The 23,486-nt window shown below is 46.9% G+C and overlaps 1 protein-coding gene across 2 annotated transcripts in view; it reads left to right on the top strand.

The window, feature by feature from the left end:
• The first annotated feature begins 544 nt into the window (after nucleotides 1-544).
• Nucleotides 545-23,486, top strand: part of CTBP2 (C-terminal binding protein 2) — a 138,282-nt gene continuing 115,340 nt past the window's right edge. Inside the window, exon 1 of one of the 2 annotated variants that reach the window (XM_074545378.1) lies at nucleotides 545-699. The gene's annotated coding sequence lies outside the window, so the exon portion shown is untranslated. Of the gene's footprint in view, nucleotides 836-23,486 lie in introns of both variants that reach the window. The other variant, XM_074545379.1, reaches the window with a different exon arrangement.

Raw genomic sequence — 23,486 nt, 5'->3', positions numbered from 1 at the left:
GCCCCTTCCTCGCTGCGTCTGTTTGTACTTTAGCTGATCCACTAATCCCCCGAGAGAGCCTATTTGTAGTGAAGAGTATCTATAGGGGGCGAGGCTGGTCCATGTGGGTTTGTGTCATTGGTTTGCAAGGAGAGACCCCGCCTATTGCCAAAAAAAAAAAAAAAAAAAAAAAAAAAGAAAAAAAAAAAAAAAAGAGAGAGAGAGAGAAAAAGAAGAAGGAAAAAAAAAAAAAAGGCAGTGAGAGCCTCTACCTCTCTTCGCTCACCCAGCGTGGCGAGGGGGAGCGGCCGCTCCGCCCAACGCCGCCCGGGCACTTTCTGGCTTAAAAAAAAAAAAAAAGAAAAAAAACCCCCAAACAAAAAAGGAAAAAAAAAAAGCAGGAAAAAAAAAAAAGAGGAAGAAGGAAAGGGGGGGGAAAGAGCGGCCCTCCCCCCCAAGTTGCAATTAGCATCCTCTCCGCTGCTGCTGCGGGGCTCCGGTGCCCCCGTCCGCTCCCGGCGCGGCGGCGGGCGGAGCAGGAGAGCGGGGAAAGGGGGGGTGGGGGGGAAGGATTAAGTTGGTTTTTTTTTTTTTTTTTTGTGCGGTGTGCGAGCGGGTGGCGTTTTTAAGGTGGATCTCCGGCAAGCAGAGCCCGGCGGTGGATGCGGGAAGGGATGCGGCGGTGAAGAGCGGCGCGGGGCTGGCGGCGGCCGGGAGCAGGTAAGGGAGCGGCGGCGGCGGCTGCGCTTCCCGGCGAGAAGGACAAGGGAAAAGCGAGGACATCTTTGCTTTAGTCAACCTCACCGGCGAGGGGGACAGAGCAGGCAAAAAAAAAAACCAACCCGAGGAGGGGAGGGTAGGTGGAAATGTGATGGTGGTGGGAGGCGGCCGCGCAAGTTGCGCGGGTGGGCGCGGAGCGGCGGGGTGAAGTGGGAAATCTTTTGTTGTGCCGGGCCCCGCATTGTTTACTTAGTGCCGAGAGCCGCCGACAACATCTGCCGGGGGATTAACGGGGCGGCGGCGGCAGGAAAGTTTGGGCAACGGGGGAACCCCGCGGTGCGGCGCGGCCGATGCTCCGGGGAACGCGGAGCAGCCGCCGCCTTGCGCTGCCTTTATAATTTATAATTTTTTTTCGGGGGGGGGGCATAGTGTATTTAGTTATTGCCTTTTTTTTTTTTTTAGTCTTAATTTTAGGTAGATTACGGGAGGAAAAAAAAATTGGTGTAGCATTTTATTTTTTTATTTAAAATTTTTAAAATTATTTTTATTGCTGCTGAATAACCGCGCTCGCCCCTCAGTCACTTAGCAACTCTGCACGCTCCTAACCCGCGGAGGTGCGCGGTGTCCGCGGGGCCGCGCCTCGCTCCTTCCCTCCCACCTTGTACCCCTCCGCCAGAAATCACAATCATTTCCCCACTATTTATTTATTACGTCTATTTCCCTCCCTCGATCTGGACATTTTAAGCCCTTCCCTGGTATCACCAGAATGGAAAATCAGAGGGGGTGCGTGGATTTAGGCGCTGAGATTGTTCTTTTCGCACCCCTCCGCTCCACCATAAAAAAAAAAACCAAAAAAAAAACATTTCACCCCCCCAAACTTGCAGGACTTGCTGAGGGGGAAAGAATAGGCTTTTGTCCTGCCGAGGGACGTGCCCCCAAGGTAAATCCCGGCTGGAGCTTAGAGCCTGGTACTTCTCCGGGTCCCAGGGTTCCGGCTGTGCTGGGGAGGAGGAAAGTAGGAGATGGAGATCTCAAAGTAGTAGAAGTAATTTCTTCTTTCAGCTGCACTTCTCCCCTGCCTTTGAATTGCCTGCAATGAATGTACGTAGCTCTAATTGAAGTACTTTAATCATTCACACTTGATTAAGTGCACCGTGACCGGAGGAGAGGAATACACACGGCTCCCCAGCACGGGAGGGGTGGGATGACATTTTAATCCTGTGTTTTAAAAAACATTAGTGAAGCAGGAGGAAAAAAGCGATCGGCGGTGAGGGCTCCGTGTAACGGTCCCTTGTTCCCATACAGATGGTGGCTTTCCTTCGGGATAAAATCCCGGTTTTTGCCGATATTTGGGCACGGGGGAGGAAGAAGAGGCACGTACTTTTAGATTTGTTTAAGCGGAGTGAGGGAAATAATGATAGACGAGATGCGTGGTGACAAAATGCTTTTGTTCCTGTTTCCATCAGTGCATAAGGGCGCCGACCTGCTTTAGCATTCTTTAAAGGTCTCTCTTTTACCAAGGAAAATTGAAGACGGTCTCATTATAGGAGAGTGTGTTTGGAATACTATGAGGTATTTATGAATTCTGAGGTGACTGTTGGATCTCAGACATTTCAATTACGCATCCTCTAGTAAAAAAAAAAAAAAAATTATTTGTAGCGGTGTGTTCTGTAATCTGTTACTTCCATAAAGCTGATTTGTGCTCCAGCTCCGGAGCTGGCTGAGGGAATGGGTCCGTCCACGGGGCTCGAATCTTAAACAAGGATTTCTGTTCTTTGCCTGGCAAAACTTTCTGCTGCAGGGGCAGCCCCGAGTTCCCGTGAAAGCGATTGTTTGGGAAACGTCAGCTATCGTCAGTATTTTTCTGGAAAATCTGGCGTCGTGAATGCAGGGTGGTATTTTTAGAAAGGAGCTTTTTATTTTTGGAGGCGTTTTGTGAAACCCACCTGTTAGCCATTAGGGGGGACAGAGGTTGGCTTCCATCCTTAGCAAACCCGGGGGGCTCAGGGCTGTTCCTCACTTGATCCAAGCTCTCCCCAGTCATGGGCAATCAAAATATCTTTCTTTTTCAAAGTTACAACCAAGTGTTTCTGAAGCTGAGCAGAAAATAAGGTAGTTCAGTCAGAGTGGTGGCACTCTCCTGGGTTTAGGAGCACGGATTGCAGGGGCATTTGCCTTTTCCTTTCTCTCCTAGAATTTCAGACTGAGATGCTTCGCCAGTCCAGGGTTTTATTGTCAATTTTATAGTGTACAAATCGCAGATGATGTTTCCTTGCTGTCAGCTTTCCCTGTCTTTAAGGCAGTTTTCCAGCCCATGTGTATGTGGGGCTTGGCTGCCCCTTTGCTGACAGCTCCCTCTCATCCCCCCACTCCTCCGAGGGCAAAGCTGTGCCCTTTTTCCACTCCTGCTTTTCCTGGATGGAAAACACTCACAGGAATCTCCCCACAGCAAGAACTGCAGCACAAACTGTCATCTTCAACTCTGGCATTTCAGCGCACAGATTTGTCACTGGGGTCTGGTGATAATATTCCTTGTATCAGAAAAAACATCAGCCTCTAAGTATGAGGTCCCAGGCATGAGCTGGAAGTAACACACTGAAGCCTTTGGCCAGAAAAGTTGATTTATCCATCAGCTGGCTGCAGTTCAAATAAAACTTCTTCAGTTCAGCTGACTCTGGCAAGAAAGAAATATACTATTTAAAAAAACCCCTGGTTCTGGGTTTGCCCAACCATTTGGAAAAGGTAGGTTAATTTTCCCTGGGTGTTTACTAGCTGTGGGAATTGACAGGGGCTTCATGTTTAAAGCAGAAGAAATGGAAAAGCTGCTGGGAACACAGCGCTGGCAATTGACAAGTGTTTTGTTAAGATCTGGTGGATGAAGCTGTCTCATAAACCTGATGGGTGTCACATTTACTCCTCACATACATCTAGTGAGGGTTCCTGCCTTTGCTTTGTATTTTGCTTGTACTAAGTTAAAGAAGTAAAGAGTGAAGCTTCTGGTGAGCAATCCAATTTGAGCTGATGACTTACACCTGCCCTAGAAATTGGGTTTTTTTCAGGTTCCTCTGTCCAGCTGTAAGGGTATTTAGATTATGGGCTCTGAAAGGAGGAATGGTCAGGGCTCACAGCTGATGTAAAGACCAGGAGGAATGGGTGCAAGATGATTTTTGGGGTCCTCTCTTGCAGGGAGCACTGAAACTTTGGAGAGGAGGTTTTGGCAAGTCACTGCTGGTTTTGCTCTGGTTACTGGGATAGCAGAATTGTTTTAGGCAGAAATTGGTGTTTTCTCCATTGCTGTTTGTGGTGCTGGAAGATGTAACTTCAAATGCAGTTTGTCACACTCAGTATGAGGATGGAATTCTAGAATGCAGTTTGTCATGGTCAGATATGCCTGGGCCACCACCTCCCATTCCTTGTGCCACGTTCCCATGGTTGGGGTTTTTTCCCTCCTTCTCCTTTGCCAAAGGAAACAAGATAAGATTTAGGTGAAAGGATGAAAAACGTCATGACCATCCTCTGCACCAACAAGGTCTTGGAAACCAAATCTCTCATTGTACCACCCACGTGTTTTCTGCTTCTGCTCTGCCCCATCGTGGTGAGGAGTCTGGAATTTTGGCATTTCACCAGGGAGTCACCACATAACACTCTGTGTGAAGTCAGCAGGAGTTTTGGTGACAGAGCACAGAGGAATCAGTGTCACTTGTTCAGTTCTACAATGGTGCTTTATAAGTGTGCTCTCCTCTTTCTTGCACCAGAGATTTTTTTAAGAACCAGTAGTAAACATCTGGAGCATTTTAGTTTTTGTTTCCCCTCTCTGAGGTGATAATGCAGGTGGAACACTGGAGTTTGCTTTTTGTTGGACTTGATCTGGGTGAGGGGGGAACATGGTGGTGCTGTGTGGGAAGGTCATGGGGGCCCTCCTGCCAAAGCTTGGGTTTTTGTTTTTCCTCTGTAATGTTTTTATAGAATCACAGAATGGTTTGATTTGGAAGGGACCTTAAAGCTCATCCAATTCCAACCCCCTGCCACAGACAGAGTCACTTTCCATTACACCAGGTAGCTCAAAGCTCCACCCAGCTTTGCCTTAAACCTTTCCTGGGATGTGCTGTGATTTATTGGAGCCTGGTTGTATGATTTGGAACTTCCATGGGATTATCAGAAAGAGCTACAGCTGTAGTTAAGGGGAGAAACACGTGGTGGAAGCAGAGTTTTGCACCTGCATGATGTGGAAGTCAGCGTGGGTGGGATGGAGTTTGCTTTGCCTGGTCTGAGGTCTGTAATTCAGATGTAGGAGGAGTGTGGTGAAGAGCAAGGGCAGTGTTTTGGGGTGCAACATCAAAGCTGTGGTGCTGCAGAGGATGCCCCAAAGGGCTGTGTGTGTGTCACTGCCTCTGTTCCCACTGGTGGTGTGATTCTGGGTGTTTCACATGTTTTATCCAGTGGGGAGATGGGTGTAGCTCCCAGGGTGTTGATGTCAGACCCCTGCAGCAGCTGTGGCAGGGCTCAGCATGGTTGGAACCAGCTTTGATTGACCCAACCCTTCTCTGAGGTCATCGGTGCTGCTGCCTGGTGGGGTTGCCGATTCTGGGGGATTTTATGGGATTTTTTGGCCATCCCGGAATGCCAGCCAGGAGCAGAGCATGCTCTGGGGGATCCTGGATGCTCATCCCTGCTCTGTGGTTTTCCCAGGGGAGGGCAGTCCCTGGAATCCCTTGTAGGGTCCCTGTGCTCCACAGCTGGCAGGAGCTGTGTGTCCATGCATGCCAGGCTTATTTTGGATAATTCAGCCTTGTTTTTCACATACATGGTTCTTCCAGGGTGGATCAAGGTAGGCATCTTGATAGGCATCCATAAAGTCCCATCTGTTCTGAGACTTTAGGTAAGATTCAAATAAAACCTGAATTACTTGAATGCATCAGTTGTAGAGTTTAATTATTAATGATTTTCTCCTTTAGCCGTATCTGCCAGTGATTTCACGTGTCCTTTAAGCCAATAAAAACCAGTGGTCCTGCTGAAAGCAACTGCCCTGGGCTCCTTTCCACCCCTCCTGATGGAATTAGGTTTTATATAGTTTAAATAAACCTGGTTGTTGAATTTTGGGCTCTGCTTCACCCAGCAGCTGGAGCAGGGTGGGATTAGGAAGGATCTTTGCCACCACAGTGGCCACACCAAGATTGACCAAATCCCCCATTTTTTGGGGCCAGGTGTAGAGTTGAGGTTCCTTGGCTGGGAGTTTTTGAGGAGGTGCTGTAGGGACCTGCTGGAGCTGTGCTGCAGTTGCTCCTGTGTACATTCACTTGTGCAGTGTTGACAGACACTCAGCCACTGTTTCTGTGCAACAACACACACCAATTATTACAGAAATAGACCCCTGAAGCAGGCTCAGAGGGAAAACGTGGGGATTACAGACACAATATTTACAAGGAGCCAAGTCTTTAATGAGACCAGGAATAATGCAGATGGATTCTCTGTTGCTAAATATAACAGATATGTAATGGATGCTGTCTATCTTCTTTTCCTTTTTTTTTAGTGATCCATTCACACTGAAAAAAGAGGAGCTTGTGTGCTGAAGAGGTTGGCACAAAATTGTGGGATATTCCAAAATTAGCCTGGCTTTTGGGTATTATTGTAATGACTATAGATGTGTGGCTCTGCAAAGTGTGAGTGACCCTGGCTGGGAGCGTGATGAGCTCCTCTGAAATGCTGATGGCCTTTGGGATAGTAACAGGTGCACAAGGAGTGCAGGATTGGTCCAAAAAGAGGCAGAGGGAAGAGATGGAAACCTGTAAATCCTGTAGTTTCCATGCAGCTGGAGCTGGTAACATCATTGTTGGGGTAGAAAATGAGAAAAATCATCAATGAGTCCCTGTGCAGGCAGTGGGTGTCACACCCTGGGTGTGGGAAATGTCCTTTGTTGGTGTTAGTGGACAGAAAACCCTGCAAATAAATTCCCTTTTAAAAAACAGTTGAGGCCAAATATAAGAGATTGTGGTGGTACCTGTAGAGTTGTCATGCAGTGTCAGGTTTTTTCTCATTTTGATGTTGAAAACCAAGTTTTCCATGAGACAGGATGTTGGAAGGAGCCAGTAAATTAAGCAAAGTAATTAAGCTAAATAGTAGATGTTACATTTAAAAGTTGAGAGCCTTAAGCTTTGCTGTGATTAGTTGTGGATGAAATTAATTTCAATGCAATATGTGGAAAAAATCCTTTTTCGGTAGTTTTCATGTTCTCATGGTTCTTAGAGGTTTCGTGATCCTGCAGCACAAGCTCATGTAGGTTTTATATTTGCCACTTGTTTGAGCTTTTCCCTTTTTTCCTACAAAAATGGTACAGTGAAACATCAAACCTGAAATTGGGGTGTCCCAAAGCTTAAAACTGGAATACCTATGCCAACTTTAGCTTCACCCTTTGCTGGGGTGAGCTCTCACTCTGGTCTAGCCACAGGCAGTGAGGTTGTGGCCACTGGTTTTTGTTGTGGTTGTTTCTGAAATAAACTCCATTGAATGATGTGTCAGGAGGGAGAATGGGTTTTTTAAGGTGCTCAGGGTTTTTTAAGGTGCTGGCCGCCGAATTGGGGTGCTCCAACTCAGTCCATGTCTGCACATCCAGGTGCCTGAGAGGGGAATCAGTGGCAAAAAAACAGAAATCAGAGCTTGAGGGAAAGGGAAGCAGAGAGAAACTGTGGCTGGTAGTGTTGAGAACAACAAACAGTTCTGAAAGATATTAGAAATAAAACTGGGTAGAAAAATCATAAATATTGCACTTTTTTGATGGGGAAAAGTAATGTTATGTTTAGTGCCTGTGAATGTTGTGGTGGAAGTGAACGCTGAGCAGTCGCTGCTGTAGTCAGACCTTTGTGCTCCTGGTGCTTCTCACTGAAGAGGTTTACAGAGCTAACTGAGCCAGTAATGTGTATTTTTTACTGAGTCTTGAACTACTGAAGAGTTCCTGTGAACTGTGGCAATGCTTACCTTGTGTTATTGTAGAAAAGCAGGAAATGGGCCAGGCTGATCAGCACAGACCTGTCAGCTCCATGTGAGCCCTGGGCAAGCATCCTGAGGATTTATTTGAGGATGGAGGCAGGATGGTGATGCTCTCACCTCCCATTGGTATGGGTTTAGGGGCAGCACATCCTTGAGAACCAACTTTTCTTTTTTCTCTTAAAGAGCTCGTGAATGGCATTGACAAAAGTAACTGAGGAGGGTTTGTTCCTTAAAATTGAGCAAGAAATGCAGCTTGGTACAGCAGCACTCTTTGGACTGGGGACGTACAGGACAACGCTCTGAGCTCTCAAAATCCAGTGGTAAAACCAGGAGTAATTCCCAAACAACCCTTTCCAGAAGCCTCCCTGAACACTCATTTTTGTCCTCACGCTGCTTAATGTTTGAGCAAGCTGTGATAAGGCAGAGAGTCACTGCAGCTGGAGCTTGAAATGTCACCAGGGCTGGCAGAGTGGTAAATAACAAACAGGAGTGACTGCTGCTGCTGGTGACAGCAATTTGTATTGCTTGGCTACAAGCAGGTACTATTTCTCAGATGGCCAACTGTAAATTCCTCTATCTCAGGGCAAACAAGCCGGGCTGTAGCTCCAGGATGCTGCCTGCAGAAATCACGTCCTGGTGGGGCAGCGGGGAGGCACAACGAGCAGCACTGAGATGATGTCGTGGCCAAAGGTCCTGTGTGCTCCTTGTCTGTGCTGGCTGCCAGGCTGGGGAGGGACGTGGCAGCCTCCCTGTCCTGCTGCCTGCCCAGGAGGGGCTGTGGGAATGCCAGAGGAGCCAGGAAGGGGCGCAGGGGAAGGGGCCAGGACCTCTGTCTGCCTGGCTTATCCAGGAGAATGCTGGAAGGTGAATTAATTAAGGGGATTAGTGTTGTCACAGGGAAAATAAATTGGGTAATAAAGAGTTCTTGGGTCTGGCAGGCAGAGTTTTAACAAGACCTGAAAGCTGGAAGGTGAAGCCAGAAGAATAGAGCTGAGGTCTGTGGTTTCAGCACTGGTGATGGTGGAAGAGGCTGCTGAAGGTGCTGGTGATTTCTCCACCTTTGGAAATGCCAAGTTCAGGCATGTTTGCTCATTGGAGTGAGTGAGGCTCAAGCAGGGATTGATTTAGGTAAGTTAGTGTGCAGCATGTCAGGCTGGAAAATCACAGGGGTCCCTTCTGACCTCAGAATCCACAAAAGCCCACCCTTTAAAGGAGCACATTTAGGGATTTGCAGATCCCAAGCATCAGCATGACAGATTTTCTTCCAGAGGGTGACTTGCAGAGAGGAAACCTCTGTCTGGAGGGGGAGATTGCAGGGAGGGACCTTAAGCACTCAGGAAAGATCACAGTTTCTTCATTTCCCACCATTTCCTTAAAGAATGCCTTGTATCTGTCACAGGGATGAGTTAACTCTGGGCCAGCAACAGGTACCTGGCATGGGGTGAGAAGTTCACAGGGACAGAATTGTTCCATTTTGTGGCTAATGCCTGGCTCAGGTGAGAGTTAATTTAGGTGCAGGATTCCTTTTTCTGATAGTCATTTGCTGTATCTAATTGTGCAGAATTCAGTCAAGCTCCCAGCCAGTTCTTGGTGATGATGGTACATCAGAAATAACTCTGTCTCTGGTGAGAAACCTACGAGCAGAAGAGTGAAAACTGATCCAAACAGATCAAATTCAGATTAAGCATTAATTGTACATTGCTGGGGTAGTGGTAGGTATGAAAGCAGTGTGTTTGTGTGCATGTTTATTAGTATTTTCAAGTGGGAATATCCAGCTGGATGTTTGCAGGTTTACTCTGCTTTTAGGTGAGTTTGCAGGTGGGTCTGCCCATCTCATCCATCATTCATGGATGGGGTCTGTGGGATTGCTGGGCTCTGGTCTGTGTAGTGCTTGAGTGTGCAGGAGCTGCTATGGCAGGAACATTGTTTCATATTCCCTCAGTATGTGTATATATCTATATATATCTATATCCACCTGTATACCTGTTTATCTACCTTGTATCTATGCACAGAAGTCTACCATGTCTATCTCAGTTTAAATATATATATATACAGAGGTCTGTATCTGCTGGGTTTACACTGTTTTTTTAGGTCTAGAAGTCAAATATGTTAAAAAACAAGGCAAAGAAAACAAGGAGTGGAAAAATGTCAAATGACAATGTTGATTGGTTTATTTGGCTTCTCGAGGTGTCCCTGTGCTGTGTGATCTCTGGGAGAGGGGCTGGAGCAAAGCAGGAATTGGTTGGTGCAATTGAAAGCAGGGCGGTGAGATGGGCTCACATGGTAACACAGCCTGGGCTAATGCTGTGAATTAAGGACATTTAGATGTTTGCCTTTGTATGATTTAGCTTAAACAAACAAACATTAATCTCATTACTCAAGCAAATGAAATAAACCTTTAAGGCACTTAAACCGTGCCGACGGTAGGTGTGTGTCGGAGCAGTGAGACCCATCTCTGCTCAGGGCATCTCCTCCTGAGAGTAACTTACTCCTGGGTGTAAGTGCTCACAGCATGGGCTGCTGGAGGGGTCCCACAGCTGCTCCTGAGCTGGACCCACAGGGATGGATGATCAGTCCAGCTCCTGGCCCTGCAGACAGCCCAACAATCCCCCCTTGTCCAAATGCATCCCTGGGGCCGTGCCCGTTCCCTGGGGAGCCTGTTCAGTGCCCACCACCCTCTGGGGGAAGAACCTTCTCGTGATACCCAACCCAAACCTCTCCCAACACATCCTGCTGCACTTTGGGAATGGCAAATCCTCCTGCTCTTTGGGAATGGCATTGTCCTGGCTGGCAGAGCCAGGGGCACAGGAGGTGAGAGGCTCTGCTGCCAAGCACTGCTCCCCGTGCTGCCATGAGTCAGGCACTGTGATGCTTCTTCATCCTTTCATTGTAAGAGATGGGATTGCAGAGGTCCTAGTGGGGATGTAATGAACCCCCCTGCTGCTGTCACACACAGCCACGTTTTCCTGTGTGCCACGTCCTTCCATCGCTTCCAGACTGAAATGGATGTGACAAACCTCAGCCTGGAGACGCTGGGGATTTTCCTTTTAAGTGTCCTGTGGACTGCACTTTCTTTAGAGGAGAATATAAGAATTTTATTAGCTTGGACGTGCCAAGCTAGCCCAGGAATTTTCTGTTGTCCTTCAATTGGATTTGTTTGGGCTTTGGTTAGGCAGGGAAATGACTGAACTACATGTCATGTTTATAAGATCAAGAGTACCTTGCTATTTTCACACAGATCTCTTAATAGAGATTAAACACAAAATAAAGCAGAATGCATCAACAGCGTTATTCCCATAAGCAATATTGTAACTTGTATGCAGTGTAATTATATTTTGTACACTTGCCAATTAAGCAGTTACGCTTTAGAGAAAAATTACTTTCAAGAGATGGAAGAAAAGTATTGCAGTAAATCAAATAAAATATACATGTGTTAGAGGGGTTTGTGCATGCAGCTGAAATGTTAAAATTTCCTGCTGTGTTCAGGTTGTGGTGTGCATAATGATGCTCCGTGTCCAGTAGCTTTTTTGGGACTTGAAAATAGCAGATAGAAGAAAAAAAAGGTATGAAAAACACATTTCTTCCTGGGCTAGATACGGACCATGCAAAGCTGAAGTGTTCAATGGGTCCTGACCTCCATCCTCTCTCCTGCTGAGCTCCTGCACAGGTCTGTGCTCCTCAAGACCCCTCCCAACCCAAACCATTCTGTAATTCTGTGTTGTGTGTCTAAAATGGACAAGAGTCCTGTGGCTCTTACTACCCATCAGCTCTGTGAGCCTCTGTTTGTGTAAGATCTCTTGTGGTTTTTTCCACTGAGCCGCTAAATGAACATTTTGTGGGGCAGCCACCCCACAGCTCATGGCCGTGGCAGGGTCACTGCTGCTTCACAGGCTCAGGGAATCCCAGAATGGTTTGGGAGGGAAGGAACCTTAAAGATCATCCCTGCAATGGGCAGGGACACCTTCCACTGTCCCAGAGTGTCCAAACCCCAATGTCCAGCCTGGCCTTGGGCGCTCCAGGGGTCCAGAGGCAGCTCCAGCTGCTCTGGGCACCTGTGCCAGGGCCTGCCCACCCTGCCAGGGAACAGTTCCTGCCCAAAATCCCATATAAAGGTCTCATCATCACCCCCATCTCCACCAGTGCTGTGGGCTTACCAGGGTGCTCCAGGTTTCTGGCTGAGGTTGGAGCTCAGCTCCCCCAAAACCTGAAGGCCTTTTGTGGGTCCTCCCAGCCCCAGAGCCTGAAGGCCTTTTGTGTTCTGCTTTGTCCCTTCCCAATCCCACCTAACCCTGCTGTACACCATGACTTTCCCTGTTGGCTGGTGCAGGAGGAAAGGGCACTTGGAACAGCATTTCCCTCACAAATTGATGTTTTTCTGTGAATTCAGTGGCCATCCCTTGGAATCTCAGCCTCAGCACTTAATAATATCTGCTCTAGGGAGTCGTGCAGGTGTTGGCTTGTGTGAGTGATGCCATGTTCATGTGCCACAAGCTAAGTCCCAAAACCCTGAAATAACCTGAAAGTGTACCCAGTAACTCTGGTAATCCCCTGGCAATTACAGGAAGCTCTGTAAAGTCATAAGGAAGTTACCAAGGTACTGATACTTGCTGAGCAGGCACAGAATCAGCCCAATAGCTGTTTAATTATTTTTCCCAATGTAAACTTTGTGCAAGGGAGTGTTAGGGAGTTAAAGCTGCTGATAGAAATGATACAGGATTTTTTTTTTATTGCACTAAGAGGTCTTTTTTTGAGGGTTTCAGAACATTTTGAAGAGCATCAGGTTAAATGAGCTGGCAAACATTATGGTCAGCTTGGATGGGGCTTGGAGCAACCTGGTTTAGTGGAAGGTGTCCCTGACCCTGGAAAGGGGTTGGAAGATCATCTTTAGACCTCTCCCAACCCAAAACATTCTGTAATTCTGTGTTGTGTGTCTAAAATGAGTCTAAAATGATGAGAGTCCCATGGCTCTTGCTCCCCATCACCTCTGGGAGCCTCTGTTCCTTTAAGATCTCTTGTGGTTTTTTCCTCTGAACCACTGAATGAATATTTTCATCTGGAAGTCAAATAATTTATTTTAAAATCACTTTCCATTGTATAGAATTAGGAGCATCTCACTTGAAATGCATCAAAAAAATATATCAAAGTAGAAGAACAACCCTCAGAAAGCTCAGGTGAGGTCTGCTGGGAGGGAAGTGCTGCAGACCCTTCCTGAGCTGTGGCTGGTGGCCTGGTGACCATCCCTCTCTCACTGAAACCCATGGGATGGGTCAGGCTCCGGGATCTGTGCTGTTTCTGCCTCCCTGCACCAGCACAGGGCTGCGGCCTGGGCTTGGAAGGGTTTCCTCACCTTTTAAAGTGTGCTGTGTGGGGAATCATCTGTCAGCAGTTCAGTGGTGGTCCTGCTTGAAGGATACATCAGTGTTTGCAGTATAATCCCCTTTTACCTGGAGGGTTTAGCCAGCCACAGCATTGTCTCCTGTGATGTGCATCTTTCCCCAAACTAGCTAGTTTAAAAAAAAACAAACCACTTTCCAAGTGGCTCTGCTGCCCCTTCCTGAACTCTGTACCACACAGGCAGTCCCATAGGTCAGATGAGGGAATGCAGGTGTTTGTTTTTGAGGTGTGGCTGCCTTGGTGAGGCACAGGGCTGGCCAGGGGGTGCTGCTGGAGCTGGGTGTGAGGGCTCTGCTCAGCACCCCTGGCTCCCTCACCTGCACCTTTGGAATGAGCTGGGTGTCCTCTGAAATGCTCATGTTCTGACTGGGAATGGCTCAGCCTGACTGGCTTCTGGTTTCTGTGTTTCAAACCTGCACGTTTTCAAAGACTTACTGAAGGTGTTTGCATGGAAAAGCTTGTCATGGGGGTTTTGTTTACAGATGACAAAATGAAGCAGTGAAATAAAAGAAAATGATGTAGAGTAGGGTTACCAGCTGCCCTCCAGATCTGCTTTCCTGGACCCTGCCTGGCAGCATCACATCCCCATATGGGCTGTGGCAGCTTCTGCCTTCCCCAGCTGTGCTCTGGGGAGGATGAGGATGGGCTTGGGCAGGCTAACACTCACCTTCTGGGATCCTATTCCTACTCCCACTGCATTTCCACTCCTGTGCTGGGTCCCTACCTCCTCTCCTCTGACCCTGTCCATTTGCTGGATCCACACAGATGGTGCCAGGGCTGTTGTTGCTCCCCTCCAGCCCTGTGCCTTTGCATCCTCAGGAGGCTGGCAGCCAAGGCAAGGTTATTTCTGGGGCTTTATTTTTAGCCTGATGCCGCTGGCCCTGCTCTTGGTGCTGGCCATCACTCCATGATCCAGTGGTGATGCAGTGGGGCTGTGGCTGTGGGTGGGATTGTTCCCCTGGGGCATCATCCCTGGCCTCCATCCCAGTGGGAATGCCCACCAGGCTCTGTCACTGCCCACAGCAAGCAGGAGAGGTGGGCAAGTGCTGAGGTTTTGGGACTGCTGAGGTTTGGAAGTGCTGAGGGCTAGTCACAGGGCAAACTGCAAATTTTGTGTAAGGTTAAATAAATGTTCACCCCACGTTGTCCTGTGTGTTTATGTTTTGTGAAGGTTTCTTGCCTTTTTACTGACTTTGTCACAGATTAATTCCTGGATTTATTTGTAGCTACATTGCTTCCAGCAAGTTTAGGGGAATTGTCCTGCTTCTAAAATAATCTATTTTTCTTTATATCGTGCACTTCATTGCCTTGAAAACTGTACTATGAGTCATACTAATAAAAAGTGAGGCTAAATTGGATTTGGCATCACTTTTTTTTACCAACCTAGCACAAAAAGGCCAACCTTCTGCTCAAGATGCAGGACTTTGGTCAAGTTGAAGATTTTCCTTGTTGTACTTTGGGTTTATCAATGGCTCATAACCTTTCCTCCTCTCTCCCACCATCCCAGGCCTCTCTGATAGTTTTGATTTGAGAAGAAATAAGCCAAGGTATGCTCTGAGTATAAGGAGATGATTATCATGACAGAATAATTACGTTTGGGCACTTGATTTGATTTGTTAGCTGGAAGTTTAGTCGGAAGGCAGAGAAGAAAATGAATGCATTGTTGACTGCAGGAAGTTATTTATGAGTTTTTACTTATGTTTTAAGGAATTCCCCCTGTGACTTAAGTAGCAGTGCGATTTATGGCCTCTCACATTGGCTAGCTGAATAAATAAATAGAATAAAGACAGGAAGAATAAAATGAAATGGTACCAGGTTTGGTGGGTGTAAAGTTTCTGTTGGGGAATGCAGGAAGCCATGGCTTTCAAAAACGCAGATCAACAAAAATAATGCCCGTGTGAATGGAATCCTAGTATGTTTTACATTAACTATATTGTGGCAGGAGAAATGCTTGTGTACTCACACACTCTGTATGGAGTTTGTGTTATGGTTCTGTAATTTCTTCCATAGCTATCTTAAGGTGTTATTCCTTATGTTATGGTTCTGTAATTCCTTCCATAACTATCTTTAAGGTGTTATTCCTTCTCTGGCTGCTTCTCCCATTTCTGCTTCCACAAATCAAGCAAATGGCATGATCCAGCAGGGAGGAATGGTGTCTGTGCTGGACACCTAACACTGAGAGCTGCTGGTTCACTGTGGTTGGACTTGATGATCTTAGAGGTCTCTCCCAACCTCATTATTCTGTGGTTCTGTGGGTCTGCTGGCGTAGGAAAGCCTCAAGGAGTGAATGGGCTGCTTGGAAGTGGGGAGAGGTTTGGACAGGACTGATTCCTGCAGAGGGGACTCTGCAGTTGTCATTGGAAAGCTCCTGCTGGGAATTCACAGAGGGCACTCTGAGAGGGGTCAGTGTGTGTCCTGCTGCTGTCACAGCAGCCGTGGGGCTGGGCTGTCCCCTCCATGGGCTGCTCTCCCAAGATGTGTCCGTGTTGCTCTCGTGGCAAAGCAGAGCTGTCCAAGGAGGCTTTTAGCACCCAGCGTGGTTATCACTTGACTGTTAAATCTTGTCACTCCATCCCCGGTGTTTTTAAGTCATGTCCTGGGTCAGCAGGGTGCAGTAAAGTGGAAATAAAGGCCAACCTCCTGCTCTGGCTCAGGAGAAGGCTGGTGATGAGTGCGCTGATTCTGTCAGAGGAAATCAGGGATGCTCCTGTGGGGATGGGAGGCCAGGCTCAGCTCCTGCCGCGCTGCTGGGCTGATGCTGATCTCCACCAGCTGCTGGCAGGCTCCAAAACTGTGCTCCACAGTAGCTCACATGTGGATCAGACTGGCTGTGCTTTTTGGGAAGCCCACCGGGCAGATCTCCTGCCTTTTCCAGGTGGCACTGGAAAAGTGGCACGTGTCCTGCACTGGCAGTGCCTGGGGACAATGCCAGGCAGAAATGCCAGACAGAAAGCAGCCTGCTGGCATCTCCCAAGGCTGCCACTCATGAGTGTTAAACCTTCAGGGACTGAAGGTGCTCTCCTCAGGGCAATGGCCTTGCCTGCAAATGCTGCATGTGCAGGGTTTGGTGATTGGTTCCTCCATTTATTCCTTGGAAAGGGAAGGGAGTCCTGCCTGAAGACCAGACCAATTGTTTATATATGGACAAAACCTGTAGGGAGACCTTATGTAGGTTTGGAAAGTGGTGTGGAGTGGCTGAATTTGATTTAAACATTAAGAAAGCTTAACTCTTGTGCTCTCCAGCAATCCAAAGGGGTTGGTGGGACTGGACTGCACAAACCAAGGGGGATGGACACAACCAATGCTGAGCTGTCCCATTTACACTTCAGGTGTTTGGTTGTTCTTGCGTTTGTGTGTTACCATGAATAAAAGCAGCTGGGTAAACTGAGAAGCAGAAACAGAACATAAATTCCTTGCTAGGCCTACCCTACAGATGAGTGTTGGTCAAGGACCACTTGCCAAGTGCAAGGAATGGGAATAACACTGCCTCAGCTAGCCAGAAGATTCCTTGGTTTTTGTGGGAGCACGAAAAATGGTTTGGATGGGATAGAGAAGGTGCTGAGTGCCCTCACCTGGAAGTGATGCTGAGTCCTTCAAGGGGCTCAGTGCAGAAATGAGCTCAATTCCCCATGTGGTGCGAGTTTCTCCAGGTGTAGTGAGTGTCAGGCAGGATCTCCTCTGGTGGCCCAGCTCTCCTGGGTTCTGCAGGAGATGTGATTTAGGGGAGCCATGGAGGAGCTCTGAGGGGCAGCTTCTCATCGTTGAGAACCCCATGAAAATGGATGTGCTTTCCTACAGTGTTCAGCTTTCCCTGGCTGTATGTAAGGGAAGATTCTGACACTGATCATCAGTGTTGTGTCTGCAGAAGGTATTGACAGAGCCATGAACCAGAGAGCAGCTGCTCACCAAGGGATTGGGTATTGATATTTATGTCATGAGTTCCATAGCTCATCTTTGGGAATCCCCAGAAATCTTGGTGACTTTGTTCCCCCTCACGAGCTGAACCCACCAGTGTGTTTTTTCCATGGTGAATGGGTAGGTGTTGGAGGATTTTTAAGCACTGGGTATAAGCTTGAAGACAGCCAGATTTGGTGGTGATGGTGATTTATGTGGCTGTGCTGTAATTGTCTGTGTTATGCACCAGAAAGTTGAGAGAGCGTTTGAATAAAATCTTTCAATAACATGCAACAAATTCTCATCATTAAGGAGTAACTATTGTGTATGTTGTGTTGAGTAATTATAGAGTACAAGGAAGATTTGATACAGGAATTGTAGCTTAATCTCCTGCTCTCCATTACATTTTCCCTTTGGAGGTAGCAAGAAATGGGAGGTATATTTTTATTTTCCAGTTTGAGTGTACTTGGTCCGGATGGCCTTGCTTTTAATGTTGCTTCACGGGGAAGAATTTACAGTGGGGATTTCCATTAATGCTAATGAGAGTTATGCCTGAGCACTTCACTGACCTGATGACAGAGGGGAAGAAATAATCATTAAATTCTTTGTCTTTTAAAAAAAATAAAATGACCCTAAAATGTCCAATATGTCAGTGGGGACCAACTGGGAATGGTAGTTGCCATCATTGCTGCACTTGATCATTCACTGGTAGAAAAGGGAAAGGAAAAACAGTCCAGAAATGCATTCTAGGTAGGGTAAATAATGACTAATATAAGGGTAGATATTGTGATTATAAAACAAAGCATACAGGTTGCTCCTGTAAAGTTGTTGGAATGAGTTGCAGTGGGTTTTCTTTATGTGTGTGATTAACACACTCTCCCATTTAAAGCCATTAGGGGTAGTGCTGCACTTGATTTAAAGTAAGTGCAGTTAATATTTTTGGTTATAAATTTCAGGCATGCTGGTAAGAAATCATCAAAAAAAATACAATTCTTCATGTAGAGGGAGCACAAATCCATATTATTGCCCCTGGAGAAGAGGAGGTTCTTCTCCTGCAGCTGGGTTGTGCTGGCTGGGAAGGGCTGGTTGTGTGCTGGGGAATTGGAGCGAGCGCAGAGTTAATGGGAGCTGTTGTGACACATCTTTTGTAGGGGAGTCTATCGAAAGGGAGTGAGGAAAGGGCTATACCTAATCAGTATAAATGTCAGTAGCATATTTTAATAAATTCTTGATTTTGCTTGGACTGTTTGCAATTGCATATTTAAAAGGAATCTGCCATCCCCTTTCGAAGGTATGTGACATTTAAAAGATCTGTAAAGAAGATTGGTTTGACAGCTTCAAATTACATTTGAAAGAGTTTTTTCCTTTCAAAACAGAAAATGAATACTTCCTATTCTAAATGTCACTGCCGAGACATAAACATGTTTAATCAAATTATATATTTAATTTATGTAAAACGTAATTTTTTATTCATGCAAGAGACTCACTTGTTACATTTATACCATCTCCGAAGCCTCGGAAAGTTGGTGAACTGATGAATCTCTTGAATAAATCACCGCTCAGCAGTTTTTCACATCCTTCCAAAATAGCCTTTGGCTTCTTGTTGGCTCTGCCACATCCAGCTGGGGTTGCCATTCTGCCCTGATGAGCAGAGCTGAGGAGTTGGATGAGTTTTTGCAGGGTGAAGGGAGCAGCTCCCACAGAGGAGCTGGTGTGCTTGGAGTGGTGCTGGTGATGGACTTGTGTCCTCTTGTCCATGGTGATAGTCGTGAACCAAAGTGATGAAGCTGCTGATCCAAAGTGTTGGATGAGGGAAGAGACGAGGGTCTGATTCTAGGTTTTAGAAGGCTTAATTTATTATTCTGTGATATATATTACATTAAAACTATACTAAAAGAATAAAGGATTTCACGAGAAGGCTAGCTAAGAATAGAATAGCAAAGAATGATAATAAAGGTTTGTGCTTGGCTCTCTGGCCGAGCCAGCTGGGCTGTGATTGGCCATTAACTACAAACATCCAACATGGGCTAATCAAAGATCCACCTGTTGCATTCCACAGCAGCAGATAACCATTGTTTACATTCTGTTCCTGAGGCCTCTCAGCTTCTCAAGAGGAAAAATCCTAGGGAAAAGATTTTTCATAAAAGATATCTGTGACACCAAAGCTTCTCCCAGGGGAAAGGAGAAGCTGTGGGATGTGGTGCTCTGCACTCCAGCTTTCACAGCCTGTGTGTCAAGGGCAGATCTTGAACAGGTCTCCAGGAGATGAGGAGCTCTGGGTGCTGGCAGGAACGAGATGAGGAGCAGGATGCTGCCCAGGCTGTGCTGGAGATCTCTGCAGCTGCTCCCTGCTGTCACTGTCATGTTTTCTGGAAAATCCCTTCGCCCAGGATTTTTCTCCTGGGAAGCTGAGAAACCTCAGAGAAAAAGGAAAACAATAATTATCTCATTTGCTTCTCCTGTGTTTTGCTCATGTGGAATGTCTTTGGAGATTGTTTACCCACAGGTGATTGTTCCATTGGATTCATGTGAGTTGTTTTCTCTCTTTGGCCAATCAGGGCCAAGCTGTGTTGTGACTCTGGAAAGAGTCACGAGTTTTCATTTTTGTCTTTTCAGCCTTCTGTAGGAGGGGCGTGTCCCCTCCTGTGGGCATGTCCCCAGAGTGTCACCCCCTCCCAGTGCCCATTTTTGGGATGGTAGGTGTGTGTCCTCCTACTTACTTCTGTAAGTATCCTTTCTGTATTCTTTAGTATAGTTTAGTTTAATATTCCTTTATATAATATAGTATCATAAAATAATAAATTCACCTTCCAAGAATGTGGAGTCAGATTCATCATTCCTTCCATTGTCTGGGGACCCTGCAAATCAATACCCTGCTCATTCTGCCCCTGCCAGCAGAGCCCCCTGGGCTGGGAGATCATCAGGGTGTTTCCAGGGCTGCTTCTCAAGGAGGGACCATGAGCAGCAATCCTGGGCAGAAACAAAACAAAGGGGACTGTTGTCTGCAGGTATAAGTTTGAAGACAGCCAGATTTGGTGGTAATGGTGATTTATGTCACAATGGCCATGCTTGGTGTGACATAGAGCAGGGCGTCCTGCTCCTTGATCGTCTTGGTGTGAATAGAGCAGGGCTTGGCAAAGCTTTGAGGATGCCCTGTTGTGTTGGTGCTGTGTCTCAGTGAGCAGGCTGCCCCTGGGTGAGCTGGAGGCTGCTGTGCAGGCTCTGAAAGCCAAGAGGGAGCTCAGAGTGCAGTCTTGTTTCTGGAAACCTCCTCTGAAGGGGTCAGAGCAGGTCCTGCAGGCTCCTCTGCCGAGTCCTGAGCTGGAGCACTTTGCTGGGACCTTGGAGCACATTGGTTTATCCAGCTCCAGCAGTACCATCTTCTTCCATTTTTTGAGCTCATCAAGAGCTGCAGATAGTGATTCTGGTTTAGCTGTTCCCTGATCAGGGAGAAGTCACAGCCCTGGGAGTTACTGCAGCTCTCAGGCCATGCACCACTGCCAGGCAGGTCCTGCTGGCGAGCAGACCTAGACTGACATAAAACCTTGGCATACATCTTAAAGCAGAGTCTGATGGTTTATTTGTACATTCCTGTGTACTCTGAAGGGTGCACCGGGCAGAACAAGTACACTCAGCCTGGATGCTGGAGGGGAAAGCTCAGAAGCCTGATGGTCCTCAGGTAAATCCATCCTCCAGCAGGAAAAATTGCTGAGCATCATTCACCTAAGATACCTCATGTTCTCAACATCTAAAACTTCTCTCTCCTCCTCGTGCTCCAGCAGTGAATTTGTATGTAATTATTCATGTAGGACATGGCCAAGCCAGGGGACCTTCAATGAGAGTGGTGAATGAGTCCTGGAGACTGCTCCATGTAGCTGTTGTGGCTGTCACAGCTCTGCCCACCAGGCCTCCCTTGAAAAGGGACACTTTTCTTGGGTAAACATAAATATGTGAAAGAGTTTGCATCTTTCAGCTCCTTTTTTTTTTTTTTTTTTTTTTTTTAATAGCAAGAGGGGTTGAGCGCGTGAAGTGATATTGACAAAGCTATAATTTCACTAATTAGCCAGCTGTCATCTGTATGGAAAAATGACAGGGAATATTTCTTTCCTGGTCTGTAGTTTACTTGGAAGGGGAAATGTATCTCTCTGAAGATACAGGGGGAACTTTCAGTTTGCTGAAAGCATTACTAAAAACGTGTCAGACAGGGGGAGGTGTTTGGGCCTCATCCCTCTGAGTGTCCAAGGCCAGGGTGGATGGGCAGGGATGGGCTGGACTAAACAGCTTTTAAAGATCCCGTCCAACCCAAACTCTTCTGTGATTTTATGTGCATTTTTTGAGATTCCAGCAGCACCCCCAGCACTGGCCTGATACCAGAATGGTGTGGGAGATGAGAGAGGGGTTTTGCTTTGCACCTGCTGGTGTAAAATTTCCTGGTCCTGATTTTCTCCTTCCCTGGGGTTCTGACAGCACCTCACTGCAGGGTGAGGGACACCAGGCTGGGGTCAGAAGGGTTTGTGCTCTGTCTATGTCCTTACATCAGTCTGGAACTGAAACTGGCCATGATCTGGAACTGAGGCTGGCCAGGTGGATTCAGAGCGTATTTTGTATTTATATTTTGTTTCATTAAAAAGATAAAAATAAAAGCCTTGAATACAGCAACGTTTATAGTTCAGACACTGTAGATTGGTGTGGAGATTTTGGACAACAAAGAGTAGCAAACAGTAGAGGTTTTCAGTGTATCCCTCCTTTATGTTGTAGGGGAAGTGCACAGTCTATAGTTTTTTTATTACCCATTTCACCATGAAATATGTTGCAACATTAAGTTGTATATTTCCATTGAAATATATGGCAGGAATAAAATTCCAGATAAAAGGTAACTATTTGACATTCTGTATAGTTGTTGTCATGCTGTTAAAATAACACATTGACTACTAAGTTGATACGAGGCAGAGATGAAGAGGAAGCTGTGTCAGCAGGAATTTCTGAGGCGCTCTGTGGCACCAGCAGTGCTGCCTTCCCTCGCTGTCCCCTTCCCTTGGAACTGCCAAAGCAGAGCTTGCCCTCAGATATTAACATCCTGAGAGCTTCAGTCAAGTGATCCACCCTGCCTCTTTCAAAAGAAAATATACTTGCAGTACATTTCAGCAAAGCGTAATGTTTAAAATTTGTTTTCGCCCTGCATGGGCTCTGCTGTAGAGAGTTTCAGTCTAAAATTAGAAGAAAGTGGAGGCAAAGTGCAGTTAGCTGAGTTAATAAGATTTCAGGAGATTGCAGTGCCTCACTGGCCAAAGCCCTAATGCTGTAGAGGGTAGGATTATCCCAACTGAGTCAACTAAATTAAAATAATTTTAATTTAATTTTTCATTTAATTTTGATGCAGCAGTATATATTTTATCCGTCTGATGTAATTGCTGTCTTTAAAGCTTTTGATGACACTGTGGTCATCAAAATGGTCTTTTGTGCCTTCTCAGGGCATGTCTTGCAGTTGTTGTACTCAGGTGTCACCCCCTGTCACTGCCCATTTCTGGGATTTTAGGAGCTTTGTGTGTCCTATGGGCATGTCCCCAAAATGTCACCCCTTCCTACTGCCCATTTCTGGGATTTTAGGAGGTGTGTCCCCTCCTGTGGGCATGTCCCCAGAGTGTCACCCCCTCCCAGTGCCCATTTCTGGGATGTTGCATCCCAGAGTGGAGGCCTTGTGGAGTGTTATTTCAGAAGCACACACAATAATATGAAGTTATTTCTGGGATTTCAGAAGTACACACAATAATATTATTTCTGGGATTTTAGGAGCTGTGTGTCCTATGGCCGTGTCTCAGAGTGTCACCCCCTCTCTGTGCCCATTTCTGGGATTTTAGGAGGTGTGTGTCCGATGGCCATGTCCCCAGCATGTCACCCCTTCCCAGTGCAGTTTCTGGGATTTTAGGAGCTGTGTGTCCTATGGCCATGTCCCCAGCATGTCACCCCTTCCCAGTGCCATTTCTGGGATTTTAGGAGGTGTGTGTGTCCTATGGCCATGTCCCCAGAGTGTCACTCCCTCCCAGTGCCCATTTCTGGGATTTTAGGAGCTGTGTGTGTCCTATGGCCATGTCCCCAGAGTGTCACCCTCTCCCAGTGCCATTTCTGGGATTTTAGGAGCATGGCTATGTCCCCAGGGTGTTATCCCTTCCCACTCCCATTTCTGGGATTTTAGGAGCTGTGTGTCCTATGGCCATGTCCCCAAAATGTCACCCCTTCTACTGCCCATTTCTGGGATTTTAGGAGCTGTGTGTCCTATGGCCATGTCCCCAGCATGTCACCCCTTCCCAGTGCCATTTCTGGGATTTTAGGAGGTGTGTGTGTGTCCTATGGCCATGTCCCCAGAGTGTCACCCCCTCTCTGTGCCCATTTCTGGGATTTTAGGAGCATGGCCATGTCCCCAGGGTGTTATCCCTTCCCAGTCCCATTTCTGGGATTTTAGGAGCTGTGTGTCCTATGGCCATGTCCCCAGAGTGTCACCCCCTCCCAGTGCCATT

Source organism: Zonotrichia albicollis, chromosome 7 (assembly GCF_047830755.1).
Source record: "Zonotrichia albicollis isolate bZonAlb1 chromosome 7, bZonAlb1.hap1, whole genome shotgun sequence".
Classification (NCBI taxonomy): domain Eukaryota; kingdom Metazoa; phylum Chordata; class Aves; order Passeriformes; family Passerellidae; genus Zonotrichia; species Zonotrichia albicollis.
The sequence above is the reverse complement of the archived record's forward strand: the minus strand, read 5'-3'. Positions and strand labels throughout refer to the sequence as shown.